Source organism: Pinus tabuliformis, chromosome 4_2, assembly GCF_031772625.1.
Source record: "Pinus tabuliformis cultivar Carrire ecotype Pingquan chromosome 4_2, CPIR1, whole genome shotgun sequence".
NCBI classification, from domain to species: Eukaryota; Viridiplantae; Streptophyta; class Pinopsida; order Pinales; family Pinaceae; genus Pinus; species Pinus tabuliformis.
Window position 1 is genome coordinate 618,822,835 of NC_142304.1, and position 26,712 is coordinate 618,849,546.

General features: G+C 33.8%; 1 pseudogene; it reads left to right on the top strand.

Annotated features, from left to right (window-relative positions):
- LOC149170841 (mitochondrial phosphate carrier protein 3, mitochondrial-like) overlaps positions 1–19,490 on the top strand; it is a 43,329-nt pseudogene extending 23,839 nt beyond the window's left edge.
- The last annotated feature ends 7,222 nt before the right edge of the window (positions 19,491–26,712 follow it).

Sequence of the window (26,712 nt, forward strand, 5' to 3'; positions counted from 1 at the left end):
TAGCTATTATCCTTTAAAGCCCCTATGAACACATCAATCATATGCTCCTCTGGAATATTTTTTACCATTATGTTCAATTTTTGGAACTCCTCAATGTGCTCCATTATTGAACCCTTTTGTTTGAGACTTATAAATTGGCTAAAAAAAGTGTTGCTTTTTGTAATGTGCTATCAATTCTTCCGTAAAAATTGCCCAAGTGATAATTTGTTTACGAGAGCAAAGCCATTGATACCATAAAAACTGATTTGGTTCCAAATATAAAGTTGCAATACATACCTTTTGTGTGTCTTGCACATTATTGAGATCGAAGAATTGCTCCATTTGTAATATTCATCTTGTGGGATCCTTGCCATCAAACTTACTCATATCGATTTTTGGAATATGGTGGGTCTTCGATCCCACATTAGAGTCTAATAAATCATGATTAACATTTCTTTTGTTCGCATCATGAGTTTCCTTTACTACCTTTTCACCATTAGTAAGTATTTCTTGTAGAAAATTTGTCAAATTTGTCTTCAAATCTGCCATGCCTATCTTCAAATTTGTGTTCAAATCTATCTTCAAGTTGTCCATCTTAGCTTCCATGCCATTTATCTTAGCTTCTGTTAGCTTTTGTGAGAGTGATATTTGTTGCACTTGTTCTTGTAATTTTGATATATCATGTAGCATTTCTTCCTCTTCTTCATGAGTCATGCTAGAACTTTCATGTTGCTTACTAGGTGTTTGCATTTTCTTTCCTCGAGGCATTAGTTACTGATAATAATGCTCTACTATGCCCTTTGAATTCCTTCAAAATAAATTTTGAAAACAAGCTTAAGCAAAAATTTAAGAAAATCTACACACCTTTTTCACTTTGTAGGAGCTTGATATTGCTTCTGATGTATCTCTATACTTTCTGATCATCTAGTTCTAAAATTATGACCTACAGTAGCCCTTTGTTTCCCCTTTCCAATGCCACCAGTCTGACCGAAATTGGATTCTCCAAGGAAGAGTTATGTGAAATCTCCCATAGTGACTTGATTATAGACTAGTTCAGTAGAGAGAAGTTGTACGACATGCCATGAGTCACTGTTTCGACCTTTGGCTCTAAACAATATCTACAAGAAACTAAAGTCCATCCTATTTCTATAACTTCTTACGAAATTTCAATCCGATGCTCAGAGAGAAAGTTATGACGATTTTCCCCAGGTCACCTGTTTGGAATGTAATTCAGGAGTCTGCAAAAAGACAAACTTCCTTATATCATATCTCTACAAATATAGCACAAAAGGATCTGAAATTAGGACCCAAGGTTTAGTACGACGTCTTCTAAAATGGGTGTTTTTTTAGCTTTTGAAACGTTGCAAAAAAAATGTTATAGTGGAAATGCCACGATGACCTATTTGGAGCAGCGAAACCCTAGAATCCAAAGCTCTGATACCAAATGTTATGAAACCAACTCAGGAAAAGATAGAAAAGATAGATCAACGCCTTAGAATTCAGTCTCTTCGAGGGGGAAACCTCCTTTACATTACATAAATTAACAATTCTTGGATGATTCAAATGACTACCATTGTTGCCTAAAATTAACAGATATGAATACTGATATCCTTGAAATTGTATTTTTGGAATCTTTAGCAGAATTACGAGAATATCATCTTTCAGGACAACATGCTATATGAAAGCATGCTTGTTTTATATATGCTTTTATAATTTTATCTTGAAATTTGATAGTTTCTTGTAAATTTGCTATGTTTTATAATGGATGCATAATGCATTGAATAAATTTTTGTTAAAATGATGAATGTGTACAGGAAAAGGTTATTTCAGCGTTGGATGCATAATGAGTTGCAACCCTCTTTTCTACAGTACCTTTTTTCTATTCATGCCACCAACAAGGAGTCACTATATAACCCAACCGACCTAACAATAATAATATAAAGCCACAAAAATAACAATAGAGGGATTCTATGGGACACAGTAATAACAATATGGGGATAATAGGGGCACAACAATATTAATAAGGGATGCAACTACAACAGTAATGGGGTAATTACTAGTATTATAGGGACCCAACATTCTACAAAGGCGTTGCTCCACTTTTGGGATGCCAAATTCCTTCTAAGTATCAAATCTCGCAGTTCATCTCATCATTATATATATATTGAATCTTTCTATAGAGTATTATGATAGCCTATGCTCCTTAGGGGTTGAAGCTCTTTTTCATGTTTATAAATCTATTAGTATATTTGAATACAAGTGATAAATAAATAAGTTGAGGGTTTCTGTAGATAATGTTATGATAATCTATGCTCCTTTGGAGCAAAATTTTTCATTTTCGTGTGTATTTTAATATGTTTCAGTGAATTACATAATTTTGTAAGAACTACGCATTTTATTATTTGTTATCAAATGTCCACCAAACCACTACTCCAAACCTATTTTATCTAGATACATTAATGTAAAGTTTGTGCACTCTAATAGGTTTTCTTGGCGTACATTGTATCATTGTAGATGTCAGTTTATAAGTAGAGTCCACTGTAATCATTGTAGTGGGCCTTTATTTATTTGTCCATGAAAATATAATACATATGTTAATTGATAATATTTTTCTGTTGGTATCCTCTTTATAGGTATGCCTTAGTTTGGAATATGTTTCTAGGATACACATTAATTAGCACTTTAAACAGTTTTGAGCGAAAACAACATCTGGCCCACTTAGTCAACCTTAGGGAAATTGAAAATCTATAAGCACTTCGTTAAGATAACCAAGTCAAAATTTCCCAGCATTCCTTTATACATTTCCATTGTGTGTTTAGTCACTTGAGCAACCATTATCTAATATATTTTGTGTGCCTGCCATAAAGCTTACTTGTTTCAACTTCAACAACTTGAAACAAGTCGTGTGAAGTAGAACCAATGAGAACAAGAGATGGAGCAAGCTGCGAAATAGATGATGTTCACAAGGTGCCCATAGCATTGTTTTTAGTGGTTGTTAGGAGGGTATTTTTATTGAATTTGGGTGTTTTTATCTATAGGGAATTTATATTGGAGGAAGTTATCGGGACCATATTTCATCGCCAAATGGCGTTGTTAATGTAGGTAGCCCCTTAAGTGTGGCTTTTGATTTTGAAATACTTAATGTATTTATATAAAATAATCAATGTAACCTCATGTATCTTGCAACAAATTCAATTCATCTTGCTGAGGTGTGGTAAATGATTAATTCCTGCTATGTTATTATTCAATATTGATGAAGAGTTCTTAGCTTTCAATTAATATCTTGATCCATCTGCTTTTAGTAATATAGAAATACTTATTTTGAGATTAGGATGTAAGTTTGATAATATAAATAATACATATTGACATCATGAACTATTATCTAAAGAGAAGTCTGTATGATAAGAGTAATCACTAGCATATATGTAAGTCCTCACACTATGGAAAAAATATGCAATAGTACAATTTAATTGAGTAGCAGGAGGAGGACAAAAGAGATAATTTTGTGCAGTGAAGTGACATAAAGATTCACCTTTAATTCCATGAGAGAGCGGGAGGTGGCAGGGCGTCAAGGTTGCTTCTCATTGCAACACTACTATAAATTAATGAAAATGATAAATATGGAAGAGAAGACATCTCATATTTTGGTATTGGGATATCGAAAATTCCAGCTTAGAATGGTAGGTTCCTAACATTAAACTCCAAATAACTACAAATTCATTTAATTTTCAATCTCGAATGTCTATATTATTTAACATAAAATGGATGAATTACCTTATGGTTAAATATTTATCACAAATGTGACTGTCTTACTAGAGACAACACCAATCATTGTCCGAATTATTATCGCTGGAACATCCCATGAAATGGAAGTTTAACTCTGCAATTTCATTTGCAAGAAAAACCCAATTGAACCAATTCAAATGTCATCTACATAATGGGCCTTGAAATTCTATCCGAAGTATGATAAAAAACCCAGCTGAAAATTTCGTGAACTTAAAACTTACTGAGATATCTAGTCAGGAAATCATCCAAGATGATATGATTTGAAAGCTGCGATATAATGGTTTACTGAAGATGATAATATTTATTTCCAGTATGTTTGGAGGTGAGGAGGAGGCTCAATATTTGTACAATTCAATTAAATATTACCAAAACATGTGATTTTTTTTACCAAAGAAAAAATTGTGACTTTATAGTGAGCCGAAAATGGTTACTTTTTGTATGTGTTATCATGACCAAGAGTACCAATACGATACTTTCCATAAATATTCTTATACAAAATGTATTTACTAACAGAAAATACTCCTAACCAACTGAAAGGAAAATATTTTATATAAGAAGCACTATCTAGGAAATCAATCAATGTAAGGAAAAAGCCATAGAGATTGTCATCAGAAGACAATCTGTTGGACTTATAAACATAGAGAGATCGTAATATATGAAGAGCTTGGGATTATGAGGGACGTCCTGCTTATATGTGTGATTATACAGATCTAGAATACTTTAAGCAACATGAATTCCTTTTTTTGATAGGATGTTTTCATCCATGCTATGCTCCCTGTAAAAATGCCTGAAGGTGATGTTTGCGAAAATTATCTTTTAAAGAATCATATGTTCAAGAGTATGTAGAAGATAGATTTTTTGCAAAGCAATTTTAAGAAGTGCTACCAAAGCTCTGATCTCTGACTAGTTGTTCGAATCTCTTACAAGACCCATCTTTAGAGTAACAAAATGAGCATCAAAAAGATATATCATACCCACAACTCTAAAATCAATTGAAATCTCCATAGTAGTACTATTGAAAGGCCCCAAATGGTATCTCTACTAAGTGTCAGAGACCTAGGCTATCTTGATGGATTTTATGAAATATTTAAGTCGGATAATAAGGCTCACCCTAAAATATAATATTATTTCTAGTGATGCAAATACCCCTTTATCTATGACCTGGCACAAACAGTTCCTCCATTCAACAATTGAAACTGTCAAATAGTGATGATCCTTCTTGTTTACCTTTTCTATATGTGAGAGATATGAAGATCCTTCTGGACTTCTTTTATGAAATTAGAATACAGAAGGATATGCCATATTTTTCTTTCATTGCATTTGGAAAGGGGACCAAATCTAGGTCTTTGTTAGGGCCTTCTTTGGAGAACAGCCCATGTGAGGGCCTTGTTTGACAAGTCAAGAAAAATTAATATTTTTGACTTAGGAGGGGGCATTAATCTTTCAGATTAGTTTCCACCACTAGTGAACCTAAGGTCGCTCCTAAAAAAAAATTATGATATAATCTGATTTTGCTTTATATATTTCCTATTGGATTCTTTGACTAAACCATATAGTCTTTGTCCTTAGACAATGTAATGAAATTTCTTTGAAATTTTAGAGTAAAATACTCCGATTTCTAAGCTAGACGCGAATCCAAATGAAGAAAACTCCCATCCTTGTTGCCAAATAAGTGTTTCCAGGGGTTGCAACATCTACAAGACAAATCATGGCTTGTTGTCTCAACTATAATAATAGCACCTTGGAGAGTTTGTGTTGTATTTCACAACTACCCAGGTCGCTGCACCCAACATAACACTCCTCTTTACTACTTTGCATCGGAAGAAATTTCGTGCATGGAGGAAATTCGACAGCAGTGCCTTCTTAGGAGGAAGAGTTTGTTGTGGACTTGTGGGGAAATCTTATCCATTCATCAAAGGAGTGGAGCTATATATTTAGATTTCATAACTCATTGTTAGGGCCCAAAAGCTACAAACATCCTTCATAGAATCTTTTCTAAGAGAGCTCTACCAAATTGATTAATATTCTTATGTCCCCTTCTACCTAACTTCTTCTCTCTAGCATCCCTCTTCCATTTGAAAAAGGGATGACATATTTTCCTCTCTTAACGTGCCATAGATAATTGAAGCATTTGCTTCTCTTGTCTCAGATTCCTATAGGGGCATATGATAAATAGTACCAAGACACTGGTGCGACTTCAAAGACATATTTAATATGGGTATGTGTGCCTCCTTTTGATGGAAAACTTGAACATCATCTTTTCCAGTTCCTTCTTTGGAGAACATCCCATGTGAGGTCCTTCCTTGACAAGGGAATCCAAAATAAGATTTTTGACTTAGGAGGGAGCATTAATATTTCAAATTAGTTTTGGTCATTAGTGAACATAAGGCAGCTCCTAAAAAAAATGTGATGTAATTTGATTTTGATGTGTATATATTTCCAACTAGTTTTTTTGACTAAACCAGAGAGTCCTTTTCCTTAGACAATCTAATAAAATTTATTTGAAATTTAGGAGTAAAAGAGTCCCATTTCTAAGCTAGATGTGGACCAAAATGAAGAAAAGTCCCATCCTTGTTGCCAGAGAAGCATGTCGAGGGGTTGTTAGATATACAAGAGAGGAGATGGATTGTTGTTGTAACTATAATAATAGCTCCTTGTAGAGTTTGTGTTGTCTTTCACAACACTCCAGGTGTCCGTACCCAACATAACACTCTCATTTACTACTTTCCATTAGATGTAGTTTCCCACATGAAGGAAAGTCGTCACTGTTATGCTCCTATACCAATAGGTGTCATATTTCATGATTGACTTGATGAGCTATGTAATATGTTCATACCTTTCCTTGTTGCAAAGGTTTTCCATACTGTCAAAAAACCAAAAAATTTAAAAAATGTAAAGAGGGTTTACCCTAAAAGAAAAAACAAAGGGTGAAAAGAAATAAAATGGTAAAAAATAAGATGAAATGAACCCCAAACAAAAATAGACCAGGAAAGTGTGCAAGTCTAAATGCCACTACTATTTCATTTTCTATAATAAGCAATTGTGTCCAGCTTGTTAAACTTATGCCACAATTGATGAAGAGTCAAACTGTTCAAACTTGGCTCATTCATTTTTCAATTTCATGCTATAGAGATAGAGAATAAAATCTGACCAAACTGTTTAATCTTGGCAAATAAGTAGATAGGTAAAGTGAATTAAAGGAGCTGAACAGTTTAAACTGAGCCCTTGGATGTAATAAGGTAGGACTTCCATATGTAAAAGAAAAAGTGTGATAAGGGTTTGTCAGTCCAAGTGCACTCTAATAAAGAAGAAAAAATGTCAAGCTAAAGTAGGCAGGGTAGGTAGATGGTGTTGCAGAATTACTTGTGATGGATAATGCCTCTGAAATGTGTTATTTTTCACTTTTATCACGAGTGCAAGGCAAACATTTCAGTTGATGCAGTTCAAGCAAAACAAGGTCAAATAATTAACTTCCATTCACATTTTTCCCTAAAGATTTTACTAATTCCCCCTGAAGTATTAAGTTCTTTGAAAATTAAAGGGGCTCAGAGCATTTCTCTAACTTTTGGAGGGAACGGACCCTCAGCCCAATGATTTAAAATGCTTAAGTACTTAGTATCATCCATAAACCGTTCATTTCATTTCATAAATTTTTTCCTAAGAAAAATCTTATTTTACTTAGGAATAATGCATAATATCACCTAAAAAACCCTTTTTTATCTTTAGCCTAAGTTCAAATATATTCGTGAAATGCTTTAACTTGGCGCTTTTACACTTCATAGTCATATCAACTATTAACATACATAATATATAAATCCTGCCTATTTCCCTTTCCCATATTATTTAGTTATATACTAATCCCCGAAACATTATATACCCAACCCTGGTTAATTATAACCTTAAAAATAGTCAAAAGGGATTAATGGATTTATTATAAATTCATTAATAACCAAAGTTCCCTGACCCGCAACATGGAATTAATTAACCCTCAAGGTTAATTAAGAACCATCCCTAACCAATTATAATGCTCCCAATACAATTAAAATACATTTATTATGTTGGGCCTGCTACATTAAACCCTCCGCCATATTACCATTCTCGTCTGCCATCCGATCACATCCCCATCATCTGACGATTGAAATCTATATGGCACCCACCTAGTGACCACACTTTAACGCGCGACCACCAGGTGGTTTTTCGCCAGTACCACTGCCACGCATCATGCAACCCATATGATCGCTTGCCCTCGGTCCAAGACCGCCCAGCCCCAAAAGCGGTGCGGGAACATACTGCTTATCGCCCCTCCATAAAACGAAAAAATGTCCCATCTCTCCTTGCGTCATCTGCCTGATAAATCCACAAAACCCTGCCAACCTTAGTTTTTTTAAATAAAACAAAAAAGAGTTATTTTCACTGTTATACGTTGCGACTAGTGCTCCCATGCAAAAACAACATTCAAGTGAACTGTTCCAGTTTCCCAGCTACCACTTGATCAGAAAATCTACTGTGACGCACTCTGCAGCCTGTCATCCAACCTGCTGTTGTATTGACTACCTCCTTGATACAAGTATTTATCCAGTCTATCCTAAAACCATGTAATTTCAGTTTTCTATTGAAAATTCTACAAGAAAGGGCGAAATTCCATTCTAGGACAGTCTGTGGTTGCCATAAAAAGTTCCCAAACCTACTGTTTGGTCTAGTTTCTCACAGAAAGTCTAAATTCCATTTCGAATCCACAAGAACCAAAGATGGAAACTCGTATAGCCCTGAATGTGACACCCATGAATGCTCCTCACAAAGACTTAGATTATCTACCTCTGGCCAATAAATATTTTTAGATAAAAGACCTATCTACTGTTAAAAACCATCTTCAGGCCTTCTGCAAAGCTAGAGATAGTTATCTGAATAAGTGTGACATTTTTGGACTATGGGAATCTAACCTTCCCATGTATTTCCTCCCCTCAGTCCATGTTTTCCCAGACATAACTCATCAATGCTGTGCTAATTATGATCCCAACCATAGAGCTGTTATGTCCCCAAGCCAGACAATCCTTTTCCCCATAACTGCTCAATCCATCAATGAAATATTGCAGTTCCTCTCCAGTCAACCCCTCACTCCTATTTCCATGGCATATTTACTTGAAAACACATCTCAGTTATCCAAATCAGAAGTGACTTGTATTGCTCAAACCTTCATGTTGCGAAAGCACTAGCCCAAAGGTCCACCTCCTTATCTATAGGATTTCTTCATTGAAACTGGATGACTTATTGTTGATATGATATCCCTGATTATGGGATTTAACTCTGGTGAATATGTTGATGTATCACCCTAGTGTTACTATCAATATTTACTCTAGGGTAGCCCCCTGTTGTCAGATATGATTATGCCTCCGATATTGCCAACAAAATCCATGACCAATTCCTGAATTTTGAAAGGGAAGGAGTTTTCAAATACACCTCTTTCATATACCATTTGATGTTATATTATCAATCAGATAACTTTCCTTTCCCTATCAAGAAACTTGACACCAAAGGAAATCCAAGGTCTGTTATCTTTTGGAGTCCAATATTTCATAATACCAGTGAGTCCCCTTACACTTATAGTGAGTTTATTGACCTATTTGTACATCCAACAACCACTCTATTGACAGGAGTTTCCCCTCCTAGGATCAATGGTGACATGAAGAAAATTCTCCAGCTCTCTAAGCAGTACAAGACAGGTGACTGGTACCTATATAAAGATCACACAGAAATCAGGATGTATGGGTGTGAACTTTGCCCTTTTAAGTTACCCAAGTATGTTCCCATGAGATTATTTGCATTGGAATATTTCAGGTAGATCATAAATGCAGATTTAGTCCATTTTTGTGGTGCCAAGAAGAAAGCTCAGCTAAGAATTAGGAACCAACTAGGCCCTTTTGTCATCAACTCTAGGGATGCATGGAAAGAAGCTGAAAAAATTTTAGAAGATCACCTTAGATTACGAAAGAGTTTTAGGTGGGTACCATATGACCCCTGCAGTTTTATATGTGACAGAAGGATGAAAAACAGGTTGTCACCTTATATACATCATAGGATCCCAGAAATTGAGCAGTTTGCAAACTTGGATGAATGGATAGAGGGGACCTTAGTAGAAGAGGTTAATGAGCAGGTCAATATGGAAAATGCTATGAGAGATCTTGAGAAAACCCTTGACTTGGATTATTTTGGGCAGGTACCATTCAATTTGTCTTGAAAATCAGTAATTAGTACATCTACTGCTGGAACTTCTCAACAGCCTCCAGAGGAAGTCAACATACCAGCCACAGGAACATCCAAAGGTAAGGAAGTAGAGACCACAGAAAAACCTACAATGACATATCAGCCTGGAATTTCCAAAGAACAGGGTCAAGTACCAACTCCTCCAGCTCAAACCAAAGTAGCAAAAAGTCCAATTTTGCAAACCCCTCTAAATGAGGAAAGAAATAGAAAAGGGATAGGGAAACCACTACCCCTGCTAGTATACCTACAGGACAGCATGGGATAAAGGGGAAAAGACTGAATCTTCTTTCAAAAGAGGAAATTATTGAATAAACTACAAATAGTCAAAGAGTAGAAATGGTAGTTAGCCAGCAAACTTCGCCATTGGGAAGAACATCCACTAGCTCACAGAGGCAGGAGCTAGAAAGACAAAACAGTGCAGAAGTATCATCCACTAGGCCACAAAGTAAAGAGGCCTTAGATATCAAGAAGACATTCACAGAAATAAAAGCCAAAAATGATCTAGTAAGGCTTCAAATTTACAATCAGTGTTTGAAAATGGGCCCCACAAACCGACAGAGATTGATGTCATCCTATGACATTAAAGAGGGCAATATGATAATGAACTACTTAAAGCCAAAGGTTCAGCAACCTCAAACGGTAGGAGATTACATCAGGACAAATCTGGAAGTCTTGGCTAAGGATATTAATCCTTTGGATCAAATTTAACTTCACAAGAAAACAGGAGAAATGGCCTATTCAGCCTTGACCGATAAAGCATTGATGGCTCAGAAGCTACAAAATTCTTTGCATAATACAACTGCCCACCTGAGCTTAGAAAAAGCCTCCTCCCTGGCTAATGATAACATAATAAAATCATTAGAAGAAATCATCATTGGATTGGGACATGATCCGAAAGATGTAAAAGGTGTAGAAGCACTAATCATGAAGAAAGAAGAAGACATTGCTGCCTTGAGGAAGCAGCTAAAGCTGCCTCCTTCAAGGCATCCACAAATTGTTGAGGTTGTAAAGTAGAAATCTGAAGAAGAGATGATCGATCTCCTCTTGAAACTCGATGAAATATTGAATGACACAGATTAGACATTAGAAAAAGCACTAAAGGATAGGCAGGGAGAGTCGACCTCTCAGCCTCCTGATGTAATCCCGATAATATCAACAGTAGTGCCTTCTACACTTGGAACAACATTAGCTCCAACCATCCCAATAGCCATAGTAGAGGTGGTGACAGGTACAACAACAGCAGGAACAGAACAAGGTGGCAATGCTAATTTAAGCACTGAAGAGTTGATAAAGGCAATGGAAGAAATGAGACTACAAGTTTCAGAATTAAAACAGGTAAAAGAGTAGTTGGCTAAGGTAGAAAGAAATTATGATATCTCCAAAATAAATGTTGTGGAAAAAACAAGGGAGATCAAAGCATTAGAAAATAAAGTGAAAACATTAGAAAAGGATCTCACTTTTGACAAGCCTCTGGCAAAGATCAAGAAAATTCTGTGGACCAACATCACCCAATCCATAAATGATGTATGGCCATCCATCCAAGTGATCTATGAACATATTGATCTACTGAAAGCAGCACAGGGAGAAACTCAAAGGACAAAAGCTATGTTAGGACAAATTCCTGATCAAGCCAACCGGCTCATACATTTTTTGAATAACAAAAATAAGGAACAACTGGAAGAACTTGGCATCTCAGATAGGACAGACACTATTTTGGAAATCAAAAGGGTGCTAACAAAGAAAACTTTGATGTAGAATTTGGAGAGAAGATGTCAAGATATGCAGGTGGAAATTAATTCATTTATGGAGAAGTTCACTATTTTGCAAAATAAAGGGCTACCAAGTCCTTTGGTGATAAATGACAAATTAATGAAGAAAATAGACTATGTAGACAAATTGAATAAGTATGCTGGCAACGAAGCGAGTTCATCAACAAGTGCATCAGGAATAAAAGCACTCCCCACGGGCTGAGTTCTCTATGACAGCTTAGAGAACTTATTCTATGTTGAGCATGGGATAAAGCACTTGTTCCCAATCCAGCCCACCTTCTTCATATATACAAAAACTGATGAGACCCTGAGGAAACATTAGAAACACAGATTGCTAGAACAAAAATGGTGGGAAGACATGTTGGAATTTTTGTAAATTTATCGATAGGAAAATGTAAATTTTGGGCTATTTACTATGGTAAGATGAATAAAGGTGAGCAGAGATGAACAAAATTCAAACAGGTCGATGTGTATCCGAACAGGTAAAGTGTATCAGTAGGAAGGTCAAAACTGAGCAGCCAACACGTAACTACACCAAGGACAGCAAGAGGCCAAATCATAGGGCCTAACTCCAGCACATTCTCAGAAGTAGGGAAAACAAACCATTTGGTTGCCTTATCTATCATCTACGAGGTCTTCTAGCCCTATTTTCTTGAAGAATATGATTAGCCACCCCAATTTATATCTCACTTTGTTATGAGATATTTCATTGTAAAAATTTTTGTATAAATACCCCCTCAATTGGAGTATTGAGGGTGGATTCTTAGACATTGCTGTAATATTGATTATTTTGGAATAAAGTGCTGATTGGACCAAATCTTGTATGGCTTGCCAGATAAAGAATTGAATCAAAGGACTTTTCACATATTTCTTAAAGCAAACACCGGATCAATAAGTCCTCTATACCTTATGTTTTAAAGTTTTCTTTGTTTATTATATCATCCATGTTTAGCATCTGAATGATAAATGAAAAAGGTTAATTCAGAATATGCTTGATTGCACTCCGTTTTCAATCGTTATTATTCTCTATGTTTTCTTCTGAATTAGTATAAACCGTGAAATCTTAATTGCTCCTGTTTTCTAGTTCATTCACTTTGATTATTTATTAAAGAATTCTTAACTGCTCTTTAGTAGTAATCATTCAAGTTGCCTCTGTAAATGTGCTGAAGGATTCTTAACTGCCCTTCACCCATTTTAAACCCATTCCATTTATCTCAAGTTGCCATTTGTTCCTTGTTTGACCATCTTGCCCCATGAAACCATCTTTTGTTAAGAAACCAAGTCCATTTATGCCATCCTCTTTCACTCCATTAGCCCAATGGCCTGAACTACTCAGTTTTACCCCTCTGCTATTGAATCTCACCACCCAAATTCAAACAAAACTCGTAAACTTCACAACTAACCTAATATCTTTCAAAATGAAGCTAAATCATAAAGAGAGAGACCTCTCTGAGTACATATTGGCTAGAATCTATACTTAAAAGTTTGTTTTTGGTTACCTTGGATCCCTTCCCCCTTCCAACAACTTCAAGGAAAATCTGGGTGATAACAGTCACCAGTGCCTTCCATTGAAGGTAGAGTTTGTTGTGGACATATGGAGCAATCTTATCCATTCATCCAAGTAGGCGAGCTATATATTTATATTTCATAACTTTATTCTAGAGACAAAAAACCATAATCATTCTCCAGAGATGATTTTTTTTTAGAACTCTAGCAAATTGGTTACTATGTTTGAGTCACCATCCACTTAACTGCTTAGGTCTAGCAAGGTTCACCCATTTGAATGAGGCGATGACATAATTTTCTCTATTATAGTGTCATAGATAACTGAAACATTTTTTTCTCAAGTCTCAGATTCCTACAGGGACATATGATAAATATTACCAACACATTAGTGCGACTTCAAAGATCGATCAATTAAGGGTATGTCTGCCTCTTTTTTATGGCCACATTGAGCATCATTGTTTCTAGGGCCTCCTTTTCAGAACATCACATGTGAGGGCCTTGTTTGACTAGGGAAGCCAAAATAAGATTTTTAAACTAGGAGGGGGCATTAATATTCCAAATTAGTTTCCACCACTAGTGAACCTAACCTCACTCCTCAAAAGAACTTGTGACATAATCTAATTTTGGAGTGTATATATTGCCAATGGATTATTTCACTAAACCACAAAGTGTTTGTCCATAGAAAATCTAATAAATTTTCTTTGAAATTTTCGAGTAAAATACTCCCATTTCTAAGCTAGATGTGGATCCAAATGAGAAAACTCCCATCCTTGTTGACAAAGAAGTACGTCCACATGTTACTACATCTGTAAGGGAGAATATGGATTGTTTCCTTAACAATAATAATAGATCCTTGGAGAGTTTTTGTTGTCATTCACAACAGACCAGGTGTCCATACCCAGCATAACACTCCCTTTTACTACTTTCCATCAGAAGCAATTTCCCACATGAAGGAAAGCCAACACCAGTGATTACCATAGGAGGAAGAATTTGTTGTGAAGTTATGAGGGAATCTTATCAATTCATCTAAGGAGGGGAGCTATATATTTAGATTTCATAACTTTCTTCCAGAGCCCAACAACTGTAGGCATTCTCTAGAGACTCATTTATGTGAGAGCTCTACAGAATTGATTAATATGATTCAATCCCCATCCACCTAACTTCATAGATCTGGAAAGCCTCTTCCATTTTACAAAGGGGATGACATATTTTTCAATATTACCCTGTCATAGCTAATTGAAACATTTCCTTCTCTTGCCTCAGATTCCTAGTGGGACATATGCGAAAGGGTACCAACACATTCGTGTGTCTTCAAAGATAGATTGGATAAGGGTATGCATGCCTCCTTTTGATGGCCACCTTGAACATTATCTTTGTGAAGGCCTTGTTTGGAGAACATCCCATGTGAGGTCCTTGTTTGACAAGGGATGCCAACATAAGATTTTTGAGTTAGGAGGAGGCATTAATATTCTAGGTTAGTTTCCACCAGTAGTGTGCTTATGGTATCTCCTAAACAACACTTGTGATATAATATGATTTTCCTTTGTATATATTGCCAACTAGATTATTTGACTACACAAAAAAGTCTTTTTCCTTACAGAATCTAATAAAATTTATTTAAATTTTAGAGTAAATGAGTTCCAATTTTGTGCTAGACGTGGATCCAAATGATGAAAATTCCCATCCTTGTTTCCAAGGAAGTGTGTCTAGGGGTTGCCACATCTGTAATAGAGAATATGGAATGTTATATTAACTATAAAAATAGCTCCTTGGGGAGTTTATGTTGTCTTTGACAATAGCCCGGGTACCCAAAATAACACTCCCTTTTACTACTTTCCATCAAAATAAATTCCCCACATGAAGGAATGACAACATCAGTGCCTTCCATAGGAGGAAGAGTTTGTTGTGTACTTATGCAGAAATCATATCTACTCATCTAAGGAGTGGAGCTATATATTTAGATTGCATAACTTGCTTCTAGATCCCAAAAACTTTAAGCACTAGCTAGAGACTAGTTTTTGGGAGAGCTCTACCAAATTTATTATTATGCTTCAGTTCCCATCCACCTAACTACTTAGGTCTAGCAAGCCTCTACCATTTGAAAAATGGGATGATATATTTTTCTCCATTACCCTATCATAGATAATTGAAAAAATTGCTTCTCTTGTCTCAGATTCCTACAGGGAGATATGATAAAGAGTACCAACACACTAGTGCAACTTTAAAGACAGATTGGATAAGGGTATGCATGCCTGCTTTTGATGGCCACCTTGAACATAATCCTTTTATCTTCTTTTCAGCTTTTTCATAAAGTCATACTCAATCATGGAAGCCATATGCATTGGGTTTGGGAATGAGCCCAAGATACTTCATACCAAAACAAAATTCAAGTTCTTGGAAGGGTAATAGTTCCATTAGATCCTTTAACTCCTCATGTTTGGACCTTATTTATACATTTGATATGTAAATAGTAGGCCTATGGCCTATCCATTTTACCAGCATTGATATTATGGAGAATGAAATTAAAATTAGGTATTTTCAATTATTAGTAGTGTGAGAACATGTTCAACTGTTTTTTATCAACTAATTACAATTCTTAGTTTGAAATATGAAAAAGAAATTATGGTTCAGTTTAATGCCAACCTATGGAAAGCACATGTACTATGTTTGGGATATGCTTAACTGCTTGCAATCCCAATTTCATCGCCCATTCTACAACTCTTTTAGTGGAAAAATGAAGTATGACTCTATGGTCTTCAATGATAAAAAAATTTGCATTCGCAATCCAATATGAGTGATACCATGCAATTAATGAATTTCATATCTATATTTAGATGCCCATGAAAATAAGGAGACACCCAAATATATGATTGGAAGTCATTAATTGGTTGGGCTTGATGAAAATTAAAAGGTTGCCTCATCCTTTTCTAGAATGTATTTATAATTTATTTATAGTGAAACACAGAGGTTTAAGGAAATGGCACAGTGATAATTCATGAAACAAACCTGAAAACAACAAAGGGATAATTGGGCTATTGTAGGGGATTCTTACAACATGATGTTGGAGATGTGTATAGTTTATGTGGTTGCCATATGATTGTGTACAATTCTGGTGTAGCTTCAGAAATTACATTTGCTTTGGGGGATGTCTATAGGCTCATGGATGGCCAACTCTAATCTTGAATTTTCCTAGCAGGGAAAAAAAAATGCTAAGAGGGGAGGGGAACAACCTAGGAAGAAAGTAAAAAACACAATAATTCTAAACAACAAACCACTACATTTAGGTAAAAAAATTTGGAACCTCCTATATAAGTGCAATGACTTTGAGATAAGTACCATTGATCCTAAATCTATTATAATCGATGGAGGAAAATAATGAGTAGTTAAAATTCATTAAATACATGTGGGAATTACGTAATAGGATGAAACTTTTTATCATAACCATTTGTGCAACTAACAATAACAATACACCATAAATGACGATAATAATCTAACATAGAGTACATAAAATTAAAACATAGATTTAGAGAGATGTTGCTAGAAACCCAACTACGAATAAGACCAAGTTGAATGAATATTTTGCTAAGCAAAAAATTAATCACAAAACCGTAAGCTATAGATATATTTAGTGTATTTTTATTCACTTACAAGAAATTTGTAGATGGGTATGGCTGAACAACAATCTTCCCCAACCACGGGACATAATTTTTCCTCTTCTCATCTGATAATCATGTGGACTGCTTATTTGAGCTCTCATCTATGTTATTCTCCATTTCCTATTCATCCCTTCTATCTATTGAATGTGCTTCTTCTCCACAAACTTTATTAATGGAATGCCTTTGAATTCCAACCATTATAATGGTTCGTTTCAACCTCCAAGTGAATTATGTAAACTTTCTCAACTTTGCCAAAATAAAACAATTAAATTCTTGTTACCAAATTTGAAAAGAGAGCTCCGCAAAGATGCAATTCAGATAAATTTTCCTCTTTCTCCATTTGAACTTTAGTTTTTATCTCTAATTGAATTTCCTTTTGGTTCACATGTTCTTCTTCTTTATCTGAATCACTATTCATTACTTCACCCATAGTATTTAAGCCCATAATTTGTATCTATCTTTCTTTGTTGTTCCCTGGTATTTCCATATTCATTCTTATATTCCTTGTTTCCTGTCATACAAGACTGTAATGTTCTTTGATTTTGTTCATACTTTCATTAATTCTTAATTAGGTGGAAAAATATGTATTTTAAGAGGAGGGCCTTCATTGTCTACTCTCTGCTCTTGTTCTTGATCCACATATTGGAAATTTATTCTTTTTCAAAGTTTGTATGGGTGACATTAAGGAAAATAAATTCATATAGACTATTATATATCTTCCTTATCATGTCCATAGATGTAACATAATATTCTATTATTTTTTTTATTTCTTCAAACACTTACCAATACTCTAGTGAGAGTGTACATAAAATAAAACATATAGGAGTTGGAGATGGTAATTATTTTGTTGGATCAAATTCCACTTTACTATTTCATGGATACTCCCGCCATGTCAAGGAAGCATAAATCTCTTCCAAATATAACTTCTTTATCCTCCACGGTACTAAATTATACTATTAATAATTCTTTTGTACTTGACTAGTGTTTACATATTCTCTTTGGTTATCCATTTATAATGATCCAACTGATTAGCATTCCTTTTAGTTCTACTCAAAATGACTTACTATTAATGTTTGCTCACCCATATATGTTATCTCATATCCATGACATGTGCTTTAAATATAGTGTTTGGGCTTTCCTTTTCTCAAGGTAGATGTATACTCAACAATATTTTCGATAGGGGTTTGACTCTTCTTCCTCTTTAGAGAATTCTTGATTAAATCCTTTAATTTCTCAACTGACAAGTCTGAAGAAACCTCCTTGTGACATCATGTTTAAAAGACATTTAATGGATTGTTCTAGAACCATTTTATTAAATTAAATTACTTGTTTTCTCTATTCTATGTCTAATTTGTTTAACTAAGAATACATATGATGCAATGAAAACACTTAAATGCAACTTAGTTGAATGTATTCTAAGGAAATTTGTGCTTTTTAATGTTCGATAATATTCATCAACTACATTTTGACTCCCTAAAGTATGGAAATTTTATTTTCTTGAGTCTAATTTTTGTGTTATGTGTGTTGTTGCAGACACCATGATGAAGTTTGCATATTTTGCAACAATAATAGAGTTGATATACAAGCATGCATTTCCCATCCTTAAGGACTAATGTAGCAAACTCTACAACTCAGAGTGAGTTTTACAGCAAGATACATTGTTTGTGTCTTCTATGCAATTGTTTCACACCGTGCAGACAAATTGGTTTTTGTCCTAAATAATGCTAAGTGTGCCACCACTAGGGATGTAAGCTATGAACCCATCTCTTAATTTTATCAACTTGTTAATTTACATATGTGGGTAGTCCTAGTATGTATATTTGGTGGTTTGTAGTAATAACAATATTATGGATTGATAACCAATCAATGTTTTCTTGTGGTTATCAGGTTGTGAAGAAGATGGGTGCTGCTGGTCTCTTTACTCATGGTATTCCTTTACATATTGTTGTGATTCGAAAACTTAATGCAACACAATGGGGTATTTATGATGCTTTCAAGGTGTTCATTGGCATGTATGTTCACTTTCCTGCTACAAGTGAATATTCCATTATGGGGTATCTATGATGGTTTCAAGGTGTTCATTAACATGTAAGCTTTTTCTCTTTCCTACGACAAGTGAATACACCATTATTGTTATTGAATTAATGTTTGGGTACTCCTGAATTATTTATGATTTTGCATGCTCAACAAAAACTGTGAATTGAATAAGGTTTGAATTTCATGTATTTTGACAAAATCAAACGAATGACTTTTGTTGGGAATCTTGAATCATTTTTATGGTAAAATTTTCATATTGTGGTCATTTTCGTTTTTATTTTGCTACTTTTTCGTTCACACTATACTAATCTAAGAGGTTATGAAAATTAAAAAAATCACTATTCAGTAGCATTTTGTTTTTTGTTTTGTTTTGTTTTCTGTGCCTTCCATGAGGAAGGCTATTACAATGTGATTTAAAATTCACACACTATTATTTCATAGGCTGACCACAGGCGGAGTTAAACCCCCTACTGTGAAACTAAAAAAACAGGGCTAATTTGAAGAAGGCATTGTTGAGATCAAAGTTTAATGCCTAAATCCTATCCCGCATCACAAATCTTAGACATGTCTGAATAAAATACCATGGACGATTGAACCTATATTTTTGTTTCTTTCGAATTTAGGTTTATTCGCACAACCTAGGAGTGTTTTTGAAAGTCTTATGTTTTCAGGTTAATTTTTTGTTAAAAAAGTTGGTTTCATGCTAAGTTTTCCATCCATTCAAACATTAATAGAGAATTAAATATTGAGTTTGACCATTGGGCTAAGATGGCTAGATCTTTAATGCCTGCAATGTTGAGGAAAAGTGGGGTTACAAGGTTTTGTCTAGTTCCTTATTCCCCCATATTTGAAATTGTAAAATATAAAAATAATAATGATAAATTCCTATTCAAACCCAAATTCATCATTATGGAATCCATTGGAAATGTTATAATTCTACCAATCCTGAAATATTGAAAACTGTTAACTCTGTGGAATTCTAAATGGGATATGAAATTCTACTTTCTCTTTAGAAAGTCTGAAGGGAGGGAATGTTACTTTTACTTTATGAATTTAATATTACCATTAATTACCAATATCCTAGACTCCTCAAATATCTATCACTTGTTTTTTCTCTATCTTCATGGGTTCAATAAAAAATTGTTTGGATGAGATCTTAGGTGTTCCCATTCTTTGAGAAAGGGTGGGAGGGCACTTATATGTCCCCCTTTTGGGGGAACATTTCCCTCACACTTGGAAAATGAATTTGGAAAGCATGTTGTCAAAAATTAGGTCCACTTAAATCAATGATATGTAAATACTACATCGGCATAACTAAGATTGGAATTGTATTATGGCCAACTCTCATATATTTAGGTTTCATATACTTTTTTATGCCATTTTGCTTCACAATATGAGCTTTGATGTGTGGGGATCAAAGAAACTTGTAAGACATTGAAGACAATTAGTATTTTAGATATTTGTTCCTAGCTCAAAATTTGTGACAAAGAATGTATTAGGAGGTCTTGAGGATAATGTTAAGCCAATGAAGACCTCCCACTCACCATTATTTCTTTATATATCATTGGAGTTGTATATTAATTTTTGGGGGATTCAGAAGAGTCACATTCCATAGGTATTCATGTAGGCCATGTCAAAACTGTGCATTGGATTTTGTGTTCACTCCATCATGTTCAGTATCATTGCTGAATTTCCTACTCTAAATGATTTTTATCTTTAACCATCATAGTAGTTATAATGCCTATTTTTGTCAATTTTTGCTATAGTTATATACAATTTTTAAGTTATTCATTGACTTATTTCATCTGCAAAATTGTATTAGAGGAGTCATAAAACATGGGGGCTTTAGGTTTGTACTTTGGTTAGTCTCATGTTTAACCAATCGACTTTGGTTCTTTTTTAAGGTGGTTGAGTGTAATAACCATGTGAAATTTTCTTCCTTGTTTTAAAACAATTATGTTCGACATCTGTTGGACAATTTTTTATGTTAGTTGAGCGAATGAAACCAACAAGACTTTACAAAGTTTTATAATTTAATAAAAGATTTAGAATTTAGAATTTATAAAGTTTCAAGGTCTAATTATTTGAAGGGTGCTAGATGAATGGAAGAGAACTTGCTTCACATGAAGATGGTTGGTGCTTTGATTCCATCATGTCATAATATTCATGGGAAACTGTGACAATCACTATCTAACCCTAGATATTGGATGCCAAAAATGATGCATATTTAGATGCAAATTCTGTCTCAAACATAGACACAAAATAAGATGAAAATGTTGACACAAAGTGAGACAGAAAAAGGATGCAAATTTGGATGGAAAAAATGATGTAAAATTCGAAACCAAAAAGGAGGAAAGATTAGATGAAAAGGTGGACCTAAACAATGATGCAACATTGGAAACATAAGTAGACACAAAAAATGACCCCAAAATGGGCATAAAAATAGCTAAAAATTGGAATAAAGGTGATGCAATGTTGGATGCAAAAGGTGATGCAAAACTTGGTTCAAACACAAATACAAAAGTTGATGTAAAAAATGTCTCAAAATTGAATGTAACATCAAACACAAAATGGGATGCAAAGGTGGACACAACACATGGCTTAATATAGGATGAAAATATAGATGCAATTTTGGATGCTAAAAAGGATGTAAATTTGGATGCAAGAAATGGTTTTTAAAAATGAAGAAAAATTGGATGCAACAAATGATAGGAAATATGGTTCAAAATGGGATGTGAAAAAGGGAGACAAATCAAGAATAAAAGTGGACATAAAAAATGCTCCAAAAAATCATGCAAAAATGGGCACAAAAATGGATGAAGAATTTGGTGCTAAATCAAACTGAACATATGGTGCAAAGGCGGACACCAAATCTGGTGAAAGAACGGATGCAAAATAGGTACAAAATTAGAAGAAAAGGCTAATGTAAGACAAGATGCAAAAATTGGCACAAAATGGATGAGAAAAAAGGCACTAAATTTGATGCAAAAGATGGTGTAAAATTGATGCAAATGATGGCCAAAAATGGAAGAAAACAATGACACAGAATAGGAAGAAAAAATTACATAAATTAATTGCAAAAAATGACACAAAACTAGAAGCAAAATCTGTCATAAAATCAGACGCAAATCTTGGTGTAAAATTTGAAACAAAAAATGATGCATAATTTGGTGTAAAAAAGGATGCAAAATCTAGCATGAAAAAGGATACAAAATCAGGTGCCAAAAACGATGCTTTAAAAATTAGACAATAGAGCCAGATTTAGTAGCAGGTTGCTCTTCCAAATTTTAAAAACAATGCACTAAAATCCAACACTAAATTTGACGCAAATTGCTTGTTTCGTTGTAGTGAAGCATGAATGTGGGAATTAAATGAAAAGAACTCAACCAGAGCATACCAGGGATAAACCACCTCACCCTCATCAATAAAATCCATGCTTTACCTTAATCCGTCCCTTATGACTAGGAAGACATAATGAACACATCATAAATGGTTTTACCATGACCTCCACCCGATTAATAAGCCAAACAAGCATGGATGCCACCAGATTTATCCACCTACATTGTGAGTAATTTTCCTATCTCCTAGTCTCTCAGACTTTACTATAATCCAAACTCAGATCACTAGGCCCTAAACTAAGACCCACTCTCCAGGCTTTACCACGTATCCGAAATCCAATATTATTAGTCCCAATAGAGAGAAAACTATCTCTTGGCTTTATTGTATATCCTGTGATTCACTAGTAAGGATTCCTAGGCCAAGCAAGGGAACACGATCCTAGCTTTATCGCAACCCATAGTCTGGATCAGGGGTCACTAGGCCAATGGCTTTACCGTGATCCACAGTTTGGTTCAGGGACCACTAGGACATGTGATCTATCATTCGAAGATCAAACCCACTCATCTTGGAATCCATATGAAAATTTATCTCAACCACAACATGAGAACCCCATCACACCATAGCTATTTAGAAATGGAAAGCTGAAAAAATATCACACCTAGAAAAACTGATGTCATTATAGAAAATAACCACATACGATTGCATGCATGTGAGATATAGCAAGGAAAATACACATGTAAGTCAATAGTTGTAATGAATCCTGTTGTAGATTTTTTATCCCGCCTTTCCCTATTTGATCCTTTCCTCCTCTTGCCTTCTTTGCCTTTATTGCTCCAATGACAAATTGCTTCAAGAAAACTCTGAGTGTCGAAGAGTATGAGGGACAGAGAGAATAATTAAAAAGCTCGAAAGCTAAACTGAAAAAGTGTTACCAATTGATCCTCATAAGCCTTTTGATGAATGAGGCATCTATTTTCGTCATTTTCCATTATTTTCCTTCAGTTTTCTGCCCACGTGCAAACTATGACCTTTCACTTCCTTCTTCTCCCAATTTCCATTATTATCATAAATAATTGTGCCAAAAATGTCATTTTCTCTTTCCAAAGACTTAGTCGTTGCCTTTGCGAATTTCCTTAGCCATAGAAAACTAAATGAACACCATCTAGGATGTCTTGCCAAACATTAATCTTGGAATAAGTATCCCATTCATCTCTGGTTATTGTTTTTAACTTTTATTACATAGAATCTTCATCAGCGTTGCTACATTATAGAAGAGAAGGATATTGATAATTAGAAATCGAATTCTACAAACAAAATAGAGAAGAGGAAAGCCAATGAGTGGTTTGAATGCAACTTTCATGGCACGTGAATTAGTTCCAGTTTTAATTGGTGCAAATGTTTGTGTTGTTTCATGAAATATATTTGCGCAAATCCAATGAATATTGAATGAATATCAAAGGGCAACATGATTTTTTTTTGTGTGACTTAAATGATAAATTTGTTGATTCACTATGTTTGAAGTGAGAAAAAAAATTCATAAATTAGAATGCTAAAATCAACGGATATTAAATTCACCCCTAAATCTCATAGTCATTTTTGTTGTATATGTCTGCTTGGAATGTTTATTTCAATATGAATGGCTATCGAAGCTTAAATTATTGCTTTTCTAGACAATTTTGGTGCAATATGGTTTTCTCAAATTGGCACATTTGGTAAAGTACATATGCAATTTAATTTAGTTATAGAACTATGATTAATATTGAGCGATGGTTTTTATTTTGAATTTTTGTAGTCATTTGTTGTTGGAATGTTATTTGTTATTTATAGCGTAGTAGATAATGCTTTTAATGGCTAGCAAACACTATGAAACAAACTTAGACTACCCACCTTGGTTTGCAATTTAATGTACTTATAGTAATATGGTTACAATTGGGAAATGATTTTTTATTTGTTCTTTATTTAGTCATGTGTCACTCGAATGCTATTTATTGGTCATGACATAGTAGGTAATGCTTTCAATGGCTAGTAACAAATATTATACAAAATCACATTACCCATTTTTGTTCATTGTTATTTGCAGAAAATAGATTATATATATATATATATATATATATATATATATATATATATATATATATATATATATAGTAACATTTAATGAAATGTTAATTTGTCTTTGTACACAATTATTGTGGAGCTTCCATAAATCCATCACTAGTAATGAATATGATACAAAATCACATTACCCATTTTTAGTCATTGTTATTTGCAGAATATATATATATATATATATATATATATATATATATATATATATATATATATATATATATATATATATATAGTAACATTTAATGCAATGTTAATTTGTCTTTCTACACAAGTGTTGTGGAGCTTGCATAAATTCATGGCTATAGTGCTATAGATACTATTGTGCCTTGCATACATTGTGCCTTGTGTGATCATGAATACATTTGAACTATGTATAGGCTATGCATGAATAAAAAGTATATAGGACTAGTTTAATTAATTTTATTATCATAAATCATATAGAGACAATTTAGATACAAGAATTCTAAAATCATATATATAGCAAAAAAACTAGATTTTTTTATGGAAAAACATTGCATAGGTATTTGTCCAAAAAGTAACAACTTGTGGTGTGTTTTATTCATCAAAATACTTACAATTTTATTTGGTGCTTCTTGCTACATAGAAATATCAATTACTAGTTTTTGATGTTTTCACATTTACCATTAAATCCATGTATTATTTTTTTTCTACCAATTATGCCTAGATTTTTTTCCTGCATATGCGCACACTAGGTATGAGACGTTTTCCAACTACTATGACTTTTATATGTCAAAAAGCTATGATTTTCATGTGTTAACCATAGGTATTCTCAAAAAATTGAAGCTATATCGATTTGCACCAAGTATTAAAAAAAGAATATTACATCATGCTAGGAACCTAAATACTTTACATTTTATTTGATAGCATAATATCTTTATAATGCAACAATAGGTTAGTAACTTAGACATAGTGCAATTAATAGCTTTACAATAATAAGCATTTGAATATATTTATTATTTCAATAACCTTATCAATATGATAATTGTTTTAAGTAGTTTTATGTTTTTTTATCTTAAATTAGAGTTGTTAATTATAAAAATCTATATTGTAATTTGTTTTTGAAGCTAATATTTGGATTCTATTTGATTATATAATTTGAAAAGAATTTCCAATAATTGTAAAAAAAAAATATGAAATTTTACAAAATAAATATTGTGTTTTGAAAATTGTTAAAACGATAATAATGATTTTGTTGCTATTATTTTAAATTGCATAAATCTCTTTAGTTCTAAATTATGTTTCAATTGCAAAAAAATGAAGTCTTCAAGGTTCCTTATGGCCATTTCTTCTAATCCTTTGTCATCGTGCTAAGTACTCATTTTCGGAGTATTGTGAAACAAAAAACAAGGAGAGAATTTAGTCACAAAGACAATGTAGACTACATAATAAATGAGGTCTAAAAATTTTCTAGTATCATATGTTCTCATTGAACATTCAAGGCAATCAATGTTGTTAATGCTATAAATCATTGTCACATTTGGCCAATTTTCCAATTTGTCTAAATGTACGTTATCCAAATGAAAAATAGTTCTGCATTGAAAGGATCAAAATTGCAAGAAATTGATCAAATGTTATCTAGATTCAATCTACATAGATTAGATCATTTCTTCTATTATCGCAGTGACTGTTTATTTGACTCATTTATTGTTCCTCTTCACTTTAACTATAGTTCAACTGATATACGACATGGAATTGTAAACCACTTTTGACATTGCTTATCTCATGGACATTATGCCACTTTACATTCATTGCATACAAAAATGGCTCTGGAATAACTTCAGAATATTCATGATGTAAATAATCTTGAAGTGTACTTGAAAGGATTGTCTAGACATTCTTCTATTTGTGCTCCATCTATAATTAGCTTATGGGGGGATGCATTTTGTATCAAATGGTTCTCAAGTGGTTATTAGTTCCAGTCAATATTTGGCTATTTGCAAATGTTCAACCATATCTAAGGTTCAATTCAAACATGCATGGATATCAATATAGTATTTTTCTACATAACCAAAATCGTGCATGTGGGCATTTTGAAACAATGTTGTTACATAGCATAGTAGATAGTGTAGCTTCGATAAATAGAATGATTGGCCCATGCATTTCCACATACTAATTCTCACATGGACAGTTTGACATATTGTCAATTGAACAAATATTATTTGAACAAGGCCTCATGATCTATCGAAAAAATTTCAATGACTTTCAGGGATCTTTTATTGAGTCTATTTTCACACTTGCACCATGGT